The following is a 14,332-nucleotide window of genomic DNA, read 5'->3' on the forward strand; positions in this document are numbered from 1 at the left end:
CAGGCCAGCAGCACGGTTCAATTCCCGTACCAGCCTCCCCGAACAGGCGCCGGAATGTGGCGACTGGGGGCTTTTCACAGTAACTTCATTGAAGCCTACTTGTGACAATAAGCGATTTTCATTTCATTTCATTTCATTTCCTTTGTGAGAACCACAGAATCCCGACAGTGCAGAAGGAGGCCATTCGGCCCATCAAGTCTGCACCGACCCTCTGTAAGAGCACTCCACCCACCCATGACCACTTCCTCACCCCATCCCAATAACCCATTCATCTAACCTACACATCCCTGGACATTAAGGGGCAATTTTATCATGGCCAATCCACCTACCCTGCACATCTTTGGACTGTGGGAGGAATCCGGAGCACCCGGAGGAAACCCACGCACACAGGGGGAGGACGTGCAAACTCCACACAGACTCGCCCAAGGCTGGGATTGAACTCAGCTCCCTGGTGCTGCTGTGAGGCTGTGGTGCTAACCACTGCGTCACCATGGTTCCCCATATGTGGCCTACTTGTGACAATAAGCAATTTTTATTTCATTTTTTTTTCATTTCTGCCAAAGCTGTTCTTGTAATCATCCACCGTACGGGTCAGAAAGTCTTGCGAGGCACATTCCGTGGTTATTCTTCCCCCGCTCATGCCAGCCAACAATCTTTCGAGGAGATGGCAATGTGAGGTAGGGTGGCGTTGGCGTGAATAGAGATTTGAATCCCGGATGGAGCTGCAGCGTCTAGGGATGACGAAGGGGAGGGATCCAAGGGGTGTGTTGCTGAGAACTGTGTGGACCAATGAGGCAACTCCATACAAAGATCCTGAAAGTCGGCCTTGAGGCAAGTCAGAAAGAAAGCAAAAGAGAAAAGAATAGGCTAGAAAGTTAAGCAGTGTCAGATTGAGAAGGGTATGTTGAATAATCGGGGCTGCAGTTAGAATTCCCGTCAATCCCACAATTAGAAACCTAGAAAATAGGAGCTGGAGGAGGCGATTCGGCCCTACAAGCCCGCTCCACCATTCATTATGATCGTAGCTGATTATCCAGCTCAATAGCCTAACCCCGCTTCCCCCCCAAAAAAAACCTTTTTTTAAATTTTGAGTACTCAATTAATTTTTCCCAATTAAGGGTCACTTTAACGTGGTCAATCCACCTACCCTGCACATCTTTGGATTGTGGGGGCGAAACCCACGCAAACACGTGGAGAATGTACAAACTCCACACGGACAGTGACCCAGAGCCGGGATCGAACCTGGGACCTCGGCGCCGTGAGGCAGCAGGGCTAACCCACTGCGCCACCGTGTTGCCCGCTCATACCTATTGATACCCTTCACTCCAAGTGCTATATCTAACTGCTTCTTAAAAACATGCAATGTTTTGGCCTCAACTACTTCCTGTGGGTAACGAGTTCCACAAGCCGACCACTCTCTGAGTGAAGAAATTTCTCCTCCTCCCTGTCCTAAATGGTCTACCCCGTATCCTCAGACTGTGACCCCGGATCTGAACGCACCCACCATCGGGGACATCCTTCCTGCACCTACCCTGTCCAGTCCTGTTAGAATTTTATGGGTTTCTTTGAGATCCCCCCTCCCCCCTCCCACTCTTCTGAACTCCAGCACTCCAGTGCGCCCCTAGCAACACTTACAGTGCTCAACTAGAATCATAGTGCCTGTCACACTGTCCGTCACAGCTGGAATCAGCACTGCAGTTAAACCCAAACTATAGTTACAATTGCAGCCCTGGTCCCAGTTACCAACACTGACTGATGTTGTCTCTGTGGCAGGGATTTTGCCTGATTTGATTTTGCTTTCTGTGCCAAGGGCAGTGATAGCTGTAGACCGGAGTCTGTGTTTTCATCAAGGCTAGCTTCCACATACTGGTGGGTTTACAGATTGGGCCATCAAGGAATTGAATTGTTCTGCTCCGTAGAACCAAAAAAAATCTGTGTTTTCCCCCCCCCCCCATTCCTTGTTCTCTTTCTCTCATCTTTGCTTCGCTCCCTCTCTACCCCACTTCAATGCAGGCTCAGTATCTGAACTGTAGCCCAGGAAGCTGCATGCTGTGGGTAGGAGATTACTGGCACACCGACAGGCTCTGCCACCTGCCCCGCCGAACAAAAATGGTCTCCATTGCACGGAGCTCAATTAAGCTCTTGTTGGAATGGATATAAATTCTGTGCATGTCTCGCAAGCTTTACTTCTCCCATCTCGCGGTAATGGAAGCCAAATAAGGTTAGATTCAGTTTAAAATTACACGGCTTTATTCTGCCGTGTCGCTCACAGTCACCCTTCTTACAGCTGCATTAATGTTTATGTAATTTTGATTTGCAATTAATTAACTTGGCCTTGTGGGGAGCGGGGTGAGTCAAGGCACGGCATTGTGACAATACTCTGTGTGCTTTCGGGTGAGCTCCCTGCAGGAGGTCACGGGGTCAAGTATCTGAACTCCTGTATTCCATTCCACACCCTCTCCGTGTAGTCAGCCCTGAATTAATGACATCTGGCGCTGCTTTTCCCTGAACACTGCCGATGGTGGCAGCCCCTCCCTCACTGGTAACCATGGACAATTTGATGGAGGGTAGCTGGCTCCCAAGATCCACCTGACCTGGTGTCTCCTCCTCCACACCCCTGGGAACTACAGCAACACAACCAGAAACACAAACTGCGTTGGTCGCTGCCCTGTGCGAGTGCCCCTTATTCTTCAGTGAATAAGAGGAAGGGGCAGAAAATGAAGCAACAAATCACTCGTGAAATGTGCCTGCATCAATCGCACTGGTTGGGTTCTCCAGGAGATGCTGTTCTCTTATATATAAGCTAATCAGTTAGAGACAGGTTTACTCCTGGTCATGGTACATCTTTAATTGGCTTGATGGACCAATCCTGGACACATGATTGAGGGAGAGTTCTCTAGTGTTTTTTCTCTCTCTCTCTCTCTTTCATTCTTTATTCTCTTTGTTTCTCTCTTTCTTGTTTCCTTTCTCCTTCTCTCTTTCTTTCTCTTTTGTTTCTCTTTCCTTTCTCTCCCTTTCTTGCGCACCTTTCTCTCATTTTTTTTTCTTTGCTCACTTTCTCTCTCTCTTCCCTATCTCTCTCCCTTTCTCTCTTTTTTCTTTCTCTTTTCTCATTTGTTCCTTTATCTCGGTTTCTCTTGCCCCCTTTCCCTCTCTTTTTCTTTCCCTTTTCTCTTTTTCTTTCGGTTTCTTACGTCCCTTTCTCTCTCTCTCTCTCTCTATCTCGCTCTCTCTCTCAAGTGGATCTTGGCTGTGAGCACATGCAGCTTGAAGTTGGGCACCAGCTGGCCTGAGTGAGCTTTGCCGAGAGTGTGGGCAGGGGCATTTTTGTGGTTTCTAAAATAAAGCAGTAAAGAACATAATTATCTCACTAGAATAATGTGTTTTGTGCATTCATTTATTTCATGGAAACGAAACCGTTTTACTGGTCTGTAATCGTGCCTCACCTTGTTAGAATACTTTTCGGTCTTTTGTCAAGGCAGGAGAACACACATGGCGACACAACAAAGGGTCTTTGTAACATGCACTGGGTGCCGTGATCATTTAACTACATTTTAGACAGGAAAGGAACTCTCCAGATCCTTGGGGGCATAAGGTCTATTTACAGGAGTGGCTGGCGATGCGGAACCTTGAAAAATACTTGCAGATCTGTGGAAATTGTAACCAGCCGTCTCTCGTTCAAAAATCAGTCACCAAGGAAGGCAAAGCAGCCTGTAATGAACTTTAAGCACCAAGTCCTGTTTGCCCTGTCGTTGTGTTGTGTTATACTTCTGATCCATTGCTCCAAACTGCAGTCAGAGTTGGTCAGAAACCCGGAGAGGATTGTCTACCGAATTTGGTTCTGTAGTAAAAGACGTGGGGTGGTGTAGGCTCTTGTGTCTCCCATTTCCCTTTCTGGATACATTAAGGGCTGATGGAAGCCTGTTCCTATCATTGCAGTGATGTTGGCCGAGGAGGACGTGTTTAGGGAGGGGGGAGTGAATGCCTCCACATTTCCAGCTATATTTATCTTTTTACCCCACTTTCTCCCCATTTCTCTGAATCCTGACTACGAAACCCATACAAACAAGCATGTTTCCCCCCATGTATGAGCCTGGACAATGACTGTTAGTTGGCAATTGAACCATGGAGGGCATCGCAACTAAGTCAAGTTCTAGCTTAATTCACCATCTGCACATATCCTTGCTTCAGAAGTATTAGAAGCAGGACGCTGGTTAACCTCTGCATTTGTCCTGATGAGCGGAATGGGGAAATATTTCAACAACTATCTCTCTTGACAGCAATAACATTGGAGTCTCACACTTCTCGGCACTGGCATCTCATGCCTCCCGGCTCTGACAGCCTGCGCCTCCTTGGTCTGAAAAACAACTTGAGGTAAATGTTGACCCCGGTGCTTAAGTATGAAACGTGCAGATCCCCTGACGGGCAGATGAGCCCCATTAGGGGATCCAGGATGACGATGGGGCCTGAACCCACCCACCCCTGCAAGTGAAAAAAATAGGATTGCAAGAGGGACCCTGCAATTTTCTGCTCTTTTAGGGCAGCACGGTGGCCTAGTGGTTAGCACAACCGCCTCACGGCGCTGAGGTCCCAGGTTCGATCCCGGCTCTGGGTCACTGTCCGTGTGGAGTTTGCACATTCTCCCCGTGTCTGCGTGGGTTTTGCCCCCACAACCCAAAAATGTGCAGAGTAGGTGGATTGGCCACGCTAAATTGGCCCTTAATTGGAAAAAATAATTGGCTAATCTAAATTTTTTTATTTTTTTTTATTCTGCTCTTTTTACATCCCCGACCCCTTTGAGGGCAAGACATTGGCATCGGAGATGCTCCATTATCAGAACAGCTGCCTGCTGTTTGCATGGAGATTAGGTGCCTTTCTCCAGTCCTACATAACCTAGCCACGGAGGGCACTGATGGGCATGATCCTGGTGCAAATGCTGGACTCTCAGCCTGTGCTGTGCCTGCCATGAAAATACTTGGTGGGGCAGTGTGACAGAGTCTTGATGTCTATCTGATCTGCTCTGCCTCTGAGCTGTGGGTGATGGATGGTGAATGGGGCCTCCATCCACTGGTGTAGCCTTTTTTTTATTTGAACATAAAATTTTCTGGAAATGTGAAAATGGCGGAATTTCAGCAAAGGTGTCCCTGTTGCACATTTCAATTGACTTGTGGGCGCCTGTGGTCAAGAGGAACAGAAATCAAGGCGTGGATAGCCTCACTGTAACTCTGCCTCTTCTCTGACAGGCTGCTTCACGGCTGGAAGGAGAAATAGCAACGAGAATGATGTTTTTTTCACAACCACGTTTGACTAATTTCTACCTATTACTGACAAAATGTGCCATTCAAGGACATATGCATTTTTGAGTAGATGGAAAAAAATCAGCAAGGGACTAGTAATTGCTAAACTGAGTGTTGACCAGCTCTGCGACAGACTGCTGCTAGTTCAGTGCAGCTGTCCACACACTCGGGATCCTCCTACCCATCTTGCAGGTAACTAGGTTGGGGCCAGCTGGGTGTTGAAACAGTGGGCAGGGAATTATAGGATTTACAGTGCAGAAGGAGGCCATTCGGCCCATCGAATCTGCACCGGCTCTTGGAAAGAGCATCCTACCCAAGCCCACACCTCCACCCTATCCCCATAACCCAGTCACCCTACTCGACACTAAGGGCAATTTTGGACACTTGAGGGCAATTTAGCATGGCCACTCCACCTAACCTGCACATCTTTGGACTGTGGGAGGAAACCGGAGCACCTGGAGGAAACCCACGCAGACACGGGGAGAACGTGCAGACTCCGCACAGACAGTGACCCAAGCCGGGAATTGAACCTGGGACCCTGGAGCTGTGAAGCAATTGTGCTAACCACTATGCTACCGTGCTGCCCCAATTTGTTAAACTTGGAAACTGCCTTACTTACTCTCCATTCCATGAGGCTGGATATTTCCCCCCCCCCCCCCCCCTCGCGCTGCAATAATATGCCACCCTCCCCCTACCCCCTAGTAGCGTTGGGGGTGGGGTTGGGGGGAGGGAGAGGGCTTGCTGAGCATCAGTCAGAGCTTCATCGACTTTCCTTCCAGAGGGGTAGACCAATACACCCCCACCCTGCTCTCCGTTTTGTAATATTCGGTCCAATGAGAAAGAAATAATACTCAAAAAACCAAAACATTTCTTTTTTTTCCTCTTTTTTTTAATACATTTAGCGTAGCCAATTCATTTTTTCCAATTAAGGGGCAATTTAGCGTGGCCAATCCACCTACCCTCCACATCTTTTGTGTTGTGGGGGAGAAACCACGCAGACACGGGGAGAATGTGCAAACTCCACACGGACAGTGACCCAGAGCCGGGATTCGAACCTGCGACCTTGGCACCGTGAGGCAGCAGGGCTAACCCACTGCGCCACCGTGCTGCCCGGAAAACAAAGTATTTCTGAAGAAAAATACGGTTTACATTTAAAATGAAGCCTTTCTAAGACAGAAAGAGAACTTGCATTTCTAAAGCGCCGTTCATGACCTCTGAACTTCCCAGAGTACCTCACGGCAAATTGTGAAGTGGAGTCGCCGTTGTGGCATATGGAATACAGCAGCCAATTTGAGCACAGCAGGATCTCGTGAGCAGCAATGTGTTTGCTATCTGCTTCAGTGATTTTTTTCTTTAGAAAAGGTTTTAGTGGGTTTTTGAACAAAGTATATTTACCATTATGTACACAGAATAAGAGATATATATAGAGAGAGGAGAAGAACATACACAAACATACCAGAAAAAAATATGTAAATAAAATAACTGGTAGGGTATTATGCACCAGCTCAACAGCAGCAACTCTGTACAATTGGCAATATTATTTTTAACACATAAGTAAGCATCTTTGTGGGTGGGGTGGGGGGGGTGGGCGGGGGATTGGGGAGGTAGATATACATTTGGGTGCTGGAGAAACAATTACAGAGGGCAATACGCGAATGTCATTTGCTTCTCCCGGACAGGTTTCGCTGCCGTTGTCGTCAGCCGTTCGCCCCGTCTTTCGCCCGGATTTTCCTTGCTCTCTGTTCCTGTAGATGCCAAGTTTGTTATTGTTTCCCGTGCCCTCCCTCCGCTATCATTTCTCTCTCCCCCCCTCCCCCCCCCCAACCACCACCTCTCTGGTTCTCCACTATTGTTCCCTGTCTCCTCACTCTTTCACCACCCCCCCTTCACCCCTCCCCTTCTCCTGTGGTTCGCCTTTGTTTCCTCTTAGGTTTAGCTGTCCCCTCCCCTAGTCTGTCTCTCCCTCTCATGCCTTGGCTACTTTCCCCTGATTCTTGGCTACCTGGCTATTCTTCTGCTTGCTCGTTGGCCACAAACAGGTCCCGGAACAATTGGGTGAATGGCTCCCTCTTTCTGTGGAACTAGTCGCCTGACCCTTCGGAAGCAAATTTGATTTTCTCCATTTGGAGAGATTCCGAGAGGTCGGACAGCCAGTCTGCAGCTCTGGGCGGTGCTGCTGACCACCAGCCAAACAGGATTATACGGCGGGTGATCAGGGAGGCAAAGGCAAGGGCGTCCGCCCTCCTCCCCAGGAATAGATCTGGCTGGTCTGAAACCCCGAAGACCGCCACTTTCGGGCATGGCTCCATCCTCACCCCCACCACTTTGGACATTGCCTCAAAGAAGGCTGTCCAGTATCCCGCAAGTCTGGGGCAAGACCAGAACATGTGGGCGTGTTTGGCCGGGCCTCCTTGGCACCGTTCACATCTAACCTCCACCTCCGGGAAGAACCTACTTATATGGGTTCTTGTTAAGTGGGCTCTATGTACCACTTTTAGCTGCGTCAGGCTGAGCCTTGCGCACGTGGAGGTGGAGTTGACCCTATGCAGTGCTTCGCTCCAGAGTCCCCATCCTATCTCAATCCCCAGGTTTATCTACTTCAGTGATTTTTTTTTTTTTTTTTTAATTTAGATTACCCAATTATTTTTTCCAATTAAGGGGCAATTTAGTGTGGCCAATCCACCTACTCTGCACATTTTTGGGTTGTGGGGGCGAAACCCACGCAGACACGGGGAGAATGTGCAAACTCCACACAGACAGTGACCCAGGGCCGGGATTCGAACCTGGGACCTCAGCGCCGTGAGGCGGTTGTGCTAACCACTAGGCCACCGTGCTGCCCTATCTACTTCAGTGATGTTAGTTGAGGGATAAACGTTGGTCAGATCACCAGGAAGAAGGACCCCTGCTTTGCTTTGAAGTAGTGCCACGGGATCTTTTTAAACACGGCTCCTCCGACAGTGTGGCACTCCCACGGTACCCACTGAAGAGCTTGCCTGTCCAAGTCCCTGACATGGCATTGAACCAACGGCCACTCAGGCAGGTGTATTACCAACTGGGCCAAGGCTGCGACACCTTCTGTGCCCACACGGGCCTTGTCCAGATGGTTGAACCCACCATTATGGAGCAGTGGTAATTCTGAGTGTTTCTCTTGTGTTTATCCCATCCTCCTCCGCCATCCACGTACTGTCGGGCTTTCAGTTGGTTCAAAACTTCAGCTGTATTTTTTTATTTTGTTCTTGTTCCACATCCTTCCTGTTCGGCCAGTGCAGATCAGTGATGAGGGAGGGGGGGGAGCCCAGAAAATAGTTTATTATCACTGGGTGGTTCCTTCATGGTGCCAGCTGAGCCCCAGTTCCGATTCCAGGGGGATTCCTGTGTTGACATCATGGCACAAGCCTATGCCATCGTGGCCCTCATGCACATTAGTATTTCCCATCACTGGACTGCTCGGGAGCTACAGGCCGAGATCCATGTAGCAAGTGATTCTTTTTTTTTTTATAAATTTAGAGTACCCAATTCATTTTTTCCAATTAAGGGGCAATTTAGTGTGGCCAATCCACCTACCCTGCACATCTTTGGGTTGTGGGGGGTGAAACCCACGCAAACACGGGGAGAATGTGCAAACTCCACACGGACAGTGACCCAGAGCCGGGATCGAACCTGGGACCTCGGCGCCGTGAGGCAGCAGGGCTAACCCACTGCGCCACCGTGCTGCCCTGTAGCAAGTGATTCTCACAGGAACTGGCTGCACAGCTTACAAATCCCAACAGAGTGGGATCTTGTTGCCACACCGCCTGTGTTTTCTCCCTCTTTACACAGTTCCAATTGACTCTGCTTTCTGTCAGTTCGCTGGAGGCCACAGAAAGATGGCCACTGCCTCAACTGGTGTGACCTGAGCTATGATGTTATGGAATGCTCCTTTTCACAGCTCGTGCACATCTCACAAACAGAGAACACACAATATAAATGCACTCAATGTGGGGATTGAGCTGGCAGGGTGAGGCGGGCTTGCTGGGTGGGGATGGGCGAGGCTGCTGATTGTGGATGGGCAGGGATGGGTGGGCTGGTTGGAGATGCGTGGGGTGGGTGGGGCTCCTGGGTGGGGGTGGGTAGACTGGTAGGACCCCTTCTGGGCAGGGGTGAGCAGGGATGGGTGGGCTGGTTGGAGATGGGTTGGGCAGGGGTGGGTGGACTGGCTGGGGATGAGTGGGGCTACTGGGCAGCAGTGGGCTGGTTAGAGATGGGTGGGGCTGGTGGGGGAGTGATGGGCAGGCAGGGCTCCTGGGAAGGGGTGGGTAGGTTGGTTGGAGCTGTTGAACACTCAGTGGAATCCAGCAGAATTTGGGCTCTTCATGGGCCTGAAGAATTATTAAAATCCAGATCAATGGGATTATAGTATGTGGGAGTCACCAGCAAGGCCAGTATTTGTTGCCCATTTCTAATTGCCCGTGAGCTGAGCAGGTTGCGAGGCAAATTCAAAGGGCAATAAAGAGTCAATCACATTGCTGTGAGTCTGGCGCCACATGTAGGCCAGACGGGGTAAGGGCAGCAGATTTCCTTCTCTAAAGGCCAAATGGGCTCTTACAACAATCGATGACAATGTCTTGGCCGCTATTTCTGAGACTAGCTTTATATTCCAGATTAATAAATTGAATTTCAATTCCACCAGCTGGTATAGTGGGATTTGAACCCATGTTCCCAGAACCTGGGGCTCGGGTTACTATCCAGCTGCATTATCACGATGCCTCTGTCTCCCCAGAATTTGCTCAGCCCTTTTGGCAGGCTTTGTACCCGTGGGCCACGCTGACCTAGAGGGCAGACAATTCTCACCAACACCTCTCCCTGTGCGCTGTTCACCGAGGTACCCACTGTGACTGAATTTATTTTCTCCAATTACTTAATGCTCTTGAGCAGTCATGCTTCCAGAGGTGGGCTGACATTTTGGAACCTGCATCAAAGCTTCTACTTTCTGGTTGAAGGCAGCGTGCCGAGGTCAGAGTGACATAACCAAGTAAACAAAGCCCCACTAGCGTTGGTAGAAGGGGCAGAATCTCTGACACCAGGGCCGGGATTCTCACGTACCCGACGGGGCGGGGGGGGGGTCCCGGCGTGATGGAGTGGCGTGAACCACTCCGGCGTTGGGCCGCCCCAAAGGTGCGGAAGTCTCCGCGCCTTTAGGGGCCAAGCCCTAACATTGAGGGGCTAGGCCCGCGCCGGAGTGGTTGGCGCTCCGCCGGCTGGTGGGAACGGTCTTTGGCGCCATGCCAGCCGGGGCCGAAGGTGCTTCGCCGGCCGGTGGAAGTCCGCGCATGCGCCGGAGCGCCAGCGGCTGCTGACGTCATCCCCGCGCATGCGTAGGGGAGGGGGTCACTTCCACCTCCGCCATGGTGAAGACTATGGCGAAGGCGGAAGGAAAAGAGTGCCCCCTTGGCACAGGCCCGCCCACCGATCAGTGGGCCCCGATCACGGGCCAGGCCACCGTGGGGGCACCCCATGGGGCCAGATCGCCCCGCGCCCCCCCCCCCCCAGGACCCCGGAGCCCGCCCGCGCCGCCTGGTCCCGCAGGTAAGTTAGGTGGTTTGATCCACGCCGGCGGGACCGGCATGACAGCGGCGGGACTTCGGCCCATCGCGGGCCGGAGAATCGCCGGGGGGGGGGGCACGCCGACTGGCACGGAGCGATTCCCGCCCCCACTGAATCTCTGGTGCCGGAGAATTCGGGACACGGCGGGGGCGGGATTGACGCCGGCCCCTGGCAATTCTCCGACCCGGCGGGGGGTCGGAGAATCCCGTCCCAGGTATTTACATTATTCTTAAAGGTGATCGCCCAAGTATCTGAACCACAGGGATTTCTGTGCCTCAGCTGTGATTTTACTTCCAAATGAATTTTGTACTAAGTGGGTATTATCCATCACAGCCTCTGTGCTCACCCTCTCCTCTCCCTGATGATGTGGCAAAGAGTTTCCACAGTGCCCTTTGCCATGGCAACGAGGCCTACCTGGAGATTCTAAACTGAGCCCAAGGGAGTAGGCTGCCTGGCGGTAGCTCAGCTCAGCATGGAATAGATGAGGCTGTGAACAGTAATCGGTGTTCGGGTCTCTCAGTGAACAAGGTAGCCATGTTTCAAGAGAACAAGCCTGTCTCACTTGTAAATTGCTTTTGTCTCCAGACAGCTTGGGAGTCACCAGACATCAGAAGTTAGCAGATCGTTACAGTTTTAAGGAAAAAGCCAAATTTATGTTGGTAACTTAAAAGCACAAAGCCAAACGTTTGTATGGCAATAGGTTATAGCAACACACTCCTATTTATTAAGTAAAATACTTATTGATCAACAATCCTTGAACTGTAAGTAACCTTTCCATTGGAATGTCAATTCTGCAAATGGCTGACTTGTCGGTAATGTGGAAGGAACTGGCTGTCCCTCAGAAGACATTATGTGTGTCCGATATTGTGGTTTTATCTCAGGATTCGTTAGCTTCTCACTCTAGAAGAGATCTTGCTGGAGGCAATGCTCTTTTGTTGAAAGCACATTTATTTACATTCTAACTATTTCCAAAGGTTAAACACGACCAAGATCTAGCTGGAACGACTCTACACTCAGTCATCTTCTCTCAATGAGTCACATCACTGTGACAAAGCCCCTTATGCAAATGCTCAGTAACTATTATTCGAGTTAACCCTTTGTTCTACATCCCACCCCAAGTTCACTCCTCCCACAAACTGTTAACCTCTTGTGCTATTTGCAGTTTCCGTCCAACTCTTTCTTCTCTTCACCCATCCCTGCTCCAAGTCAATTGCACCAAAGGTGTCAATCTCCAGCAGTGTTCTTGGCTCTCTTTGAAAACATGGAGGAATTGTATTCCCTTAGCATCTCTTCGGAAGACAAACATATTGGTGGAGGGGCATAGCAGCGTCTCATGACAACTGGCTCCTGGACTGTGACACTTACGGTGACCTCAATGTAAAGGCAGTGAAGACCAGTCAAGGAAAAACTGATTGAACAGTGAAACCTCCAGGGCTCGAGCAATCACAACCTCTTGAAAAGGAATACAACAAACTGAAGTTCTCCCTCACATCGTCTCCTGCGCTGCACATTGGAAAAGTTGAAAGCACTGGTTTGTCAAAGTGAAGAATGTTGCAGCTTCTGTGATGAACCTTGCAGCCGTGTCACTCAGTGCTGCTGCATAGACAGGAGGAGAATTCAGTACCCGAGTGAGAAGTGAACAGAGCCACTGCTGGAGATGAGCAAAGGAAGACCCCCCCCCCCCCCGCCTACCCTTAGGGTAGGTTTTTCTATTTTTGTAAATAGTGGTATCTTCCACACTCCCTTCTGCGCTAGGCTGCGCCACTACGTACCTTGGGGTCAGCTGCAGAAAGTAGGATTGCGCCATCATCGACAATGGAATAAACTCCAGGATTGTGATCCATAGGAAGTTCCTGCATCGTGCTCTGGCATGCAGACTGGTGTGCTGACCTGTTTGAAAGTTCAACATCAGCATCTGGCCTGTTTGCCACAGGAGTCTCGGTAGTAACAGGAAAGACTGCTAGCTTGCTCTATAGCCCAGTCTTTAGCCTGGTGCTGTGGTCACTTCCTTCGATGCGACACAGCATTTGTATACCGTTGTACTAACAACTTCACGTTCATTTGTCGCACCATTCCGAATGTGTCAACCCTCTGTGGTGGCTTGGTCGTTGCTGTATGACTCCTGATAGCTGGGTTTGCAGTTCAGCTTTCTCTTTTTTAGGTCGTTAGCCTTCTCCACCTCGTGCGTATTTGTAATGTTTCCATTTAATATTTTCAGAAAATCAGAATATTTCCATAGGTCACATGAGCTTTTCTGTCAATAGTCACAGGACAGCTTTCGAACAGAGGGCCACTGAAGCCAGTACCAGAAGTCCAAACTCTCCTTTGGCTAACTGTAAGAGGGACCGGGAAGAAGCAGTCAGTGCAGGGACCCCCTGCGGTCGTTCCCCTGAGTAACAAGTATACCGTTTTGGATACTTGTGGGGGGGACGACTTACCAGGGGTAAGCCATGGGGTGCGGGACTCTAGCAGAGTCTGTCCCTGTTGCTCAGAAGGGAAGGGGGGAGAGGAGCAGAGCATTAGTAATTGGGGACTCAATAGTCAGGGGCACAGATAGGAGATTTTGTGGGAGCGAGAGAGACTCACGTTTGGTATGTTGCCTCCCAGGTGCAAGGGTAGGTGATGTCTCGGATCGTGTTTTTCGGGTCCTTAAGGGGGAGGGGGAGCAGCCCCAAGTCGTAGTCCACATTGGTACTAACGACATAGGTAGGAAAGGGGACAAGGATGTCAGGCAGGCCTTTAGGGAGCTAGGATGGAAGCTCAGAGCGAGAACAAACAGAGTTGTTATCTCTGGGTTGTTGCCCGTGCCACGTGATAGTGAGACGAGGAATAGGGAGAGAGATCAATTAAACACGTGGCTACAGGGATGGTGCAGGCGGGAGGGATTCAGATTTCTGGATAACTGGGGCTCTTTCTGGGGAAGGTGGGACCTCTATAGACAGGATGGTCTACATCTGAACCTAAGGGGCACCAATATCCTGGGGGGGAGATTTGTTAGTACTCTTTGGGGGGGTTTAAACTAATTCAGCAGGGGCATGGGAACCTGGATTGTAGTTTTGGGGTGCGAGAGATTGAGAGTAGAGAGGTCAGGAGCACAGATTTGACTTCGCAGGAGGGCGGCAGTGTTCAGGTCGGTGGTTTGAAGTGTGTCTATTTCAATGCCAGGAGTATACAAAATAAGGTAGGGGAACTGGCAGCATGGGTTGGTACCTGGGACTTCGATGTTGTGGCCATTTCAGAGACATGGATAGAGCAGGGACAGGAATGGTTGTTGCAGGTTCCGGGGTTTAGGTGCTTTAGTAAGGTCAGAGAATGGGGCAAAAGAGGGGGCGGTGTGGCGCTGCTAGTCAAGGACAGTATTACGGTGGCAGAAAGGATGCAAGGTGGGGACTCTTCTTCCGAGGTAGTATGGGCTGAGGTTAGAAACAGGAAAGGAAAGGTCACACTGCTGG

This window comes from Scyliorhinus canicula, chromosome 16 (genome assembly GCF_902713615.1).
Source record: "Scyliorhinus canicula chromosome 16, sScyCan1.1, whole genome shotgun sequence".
NCBI lineage: Eukaryota > Metazoa > Chordata > Chondrichthyes > Carcharhiniformes > Scyliorhinidae > Scyliorhinus > Scyliorhinus canicula.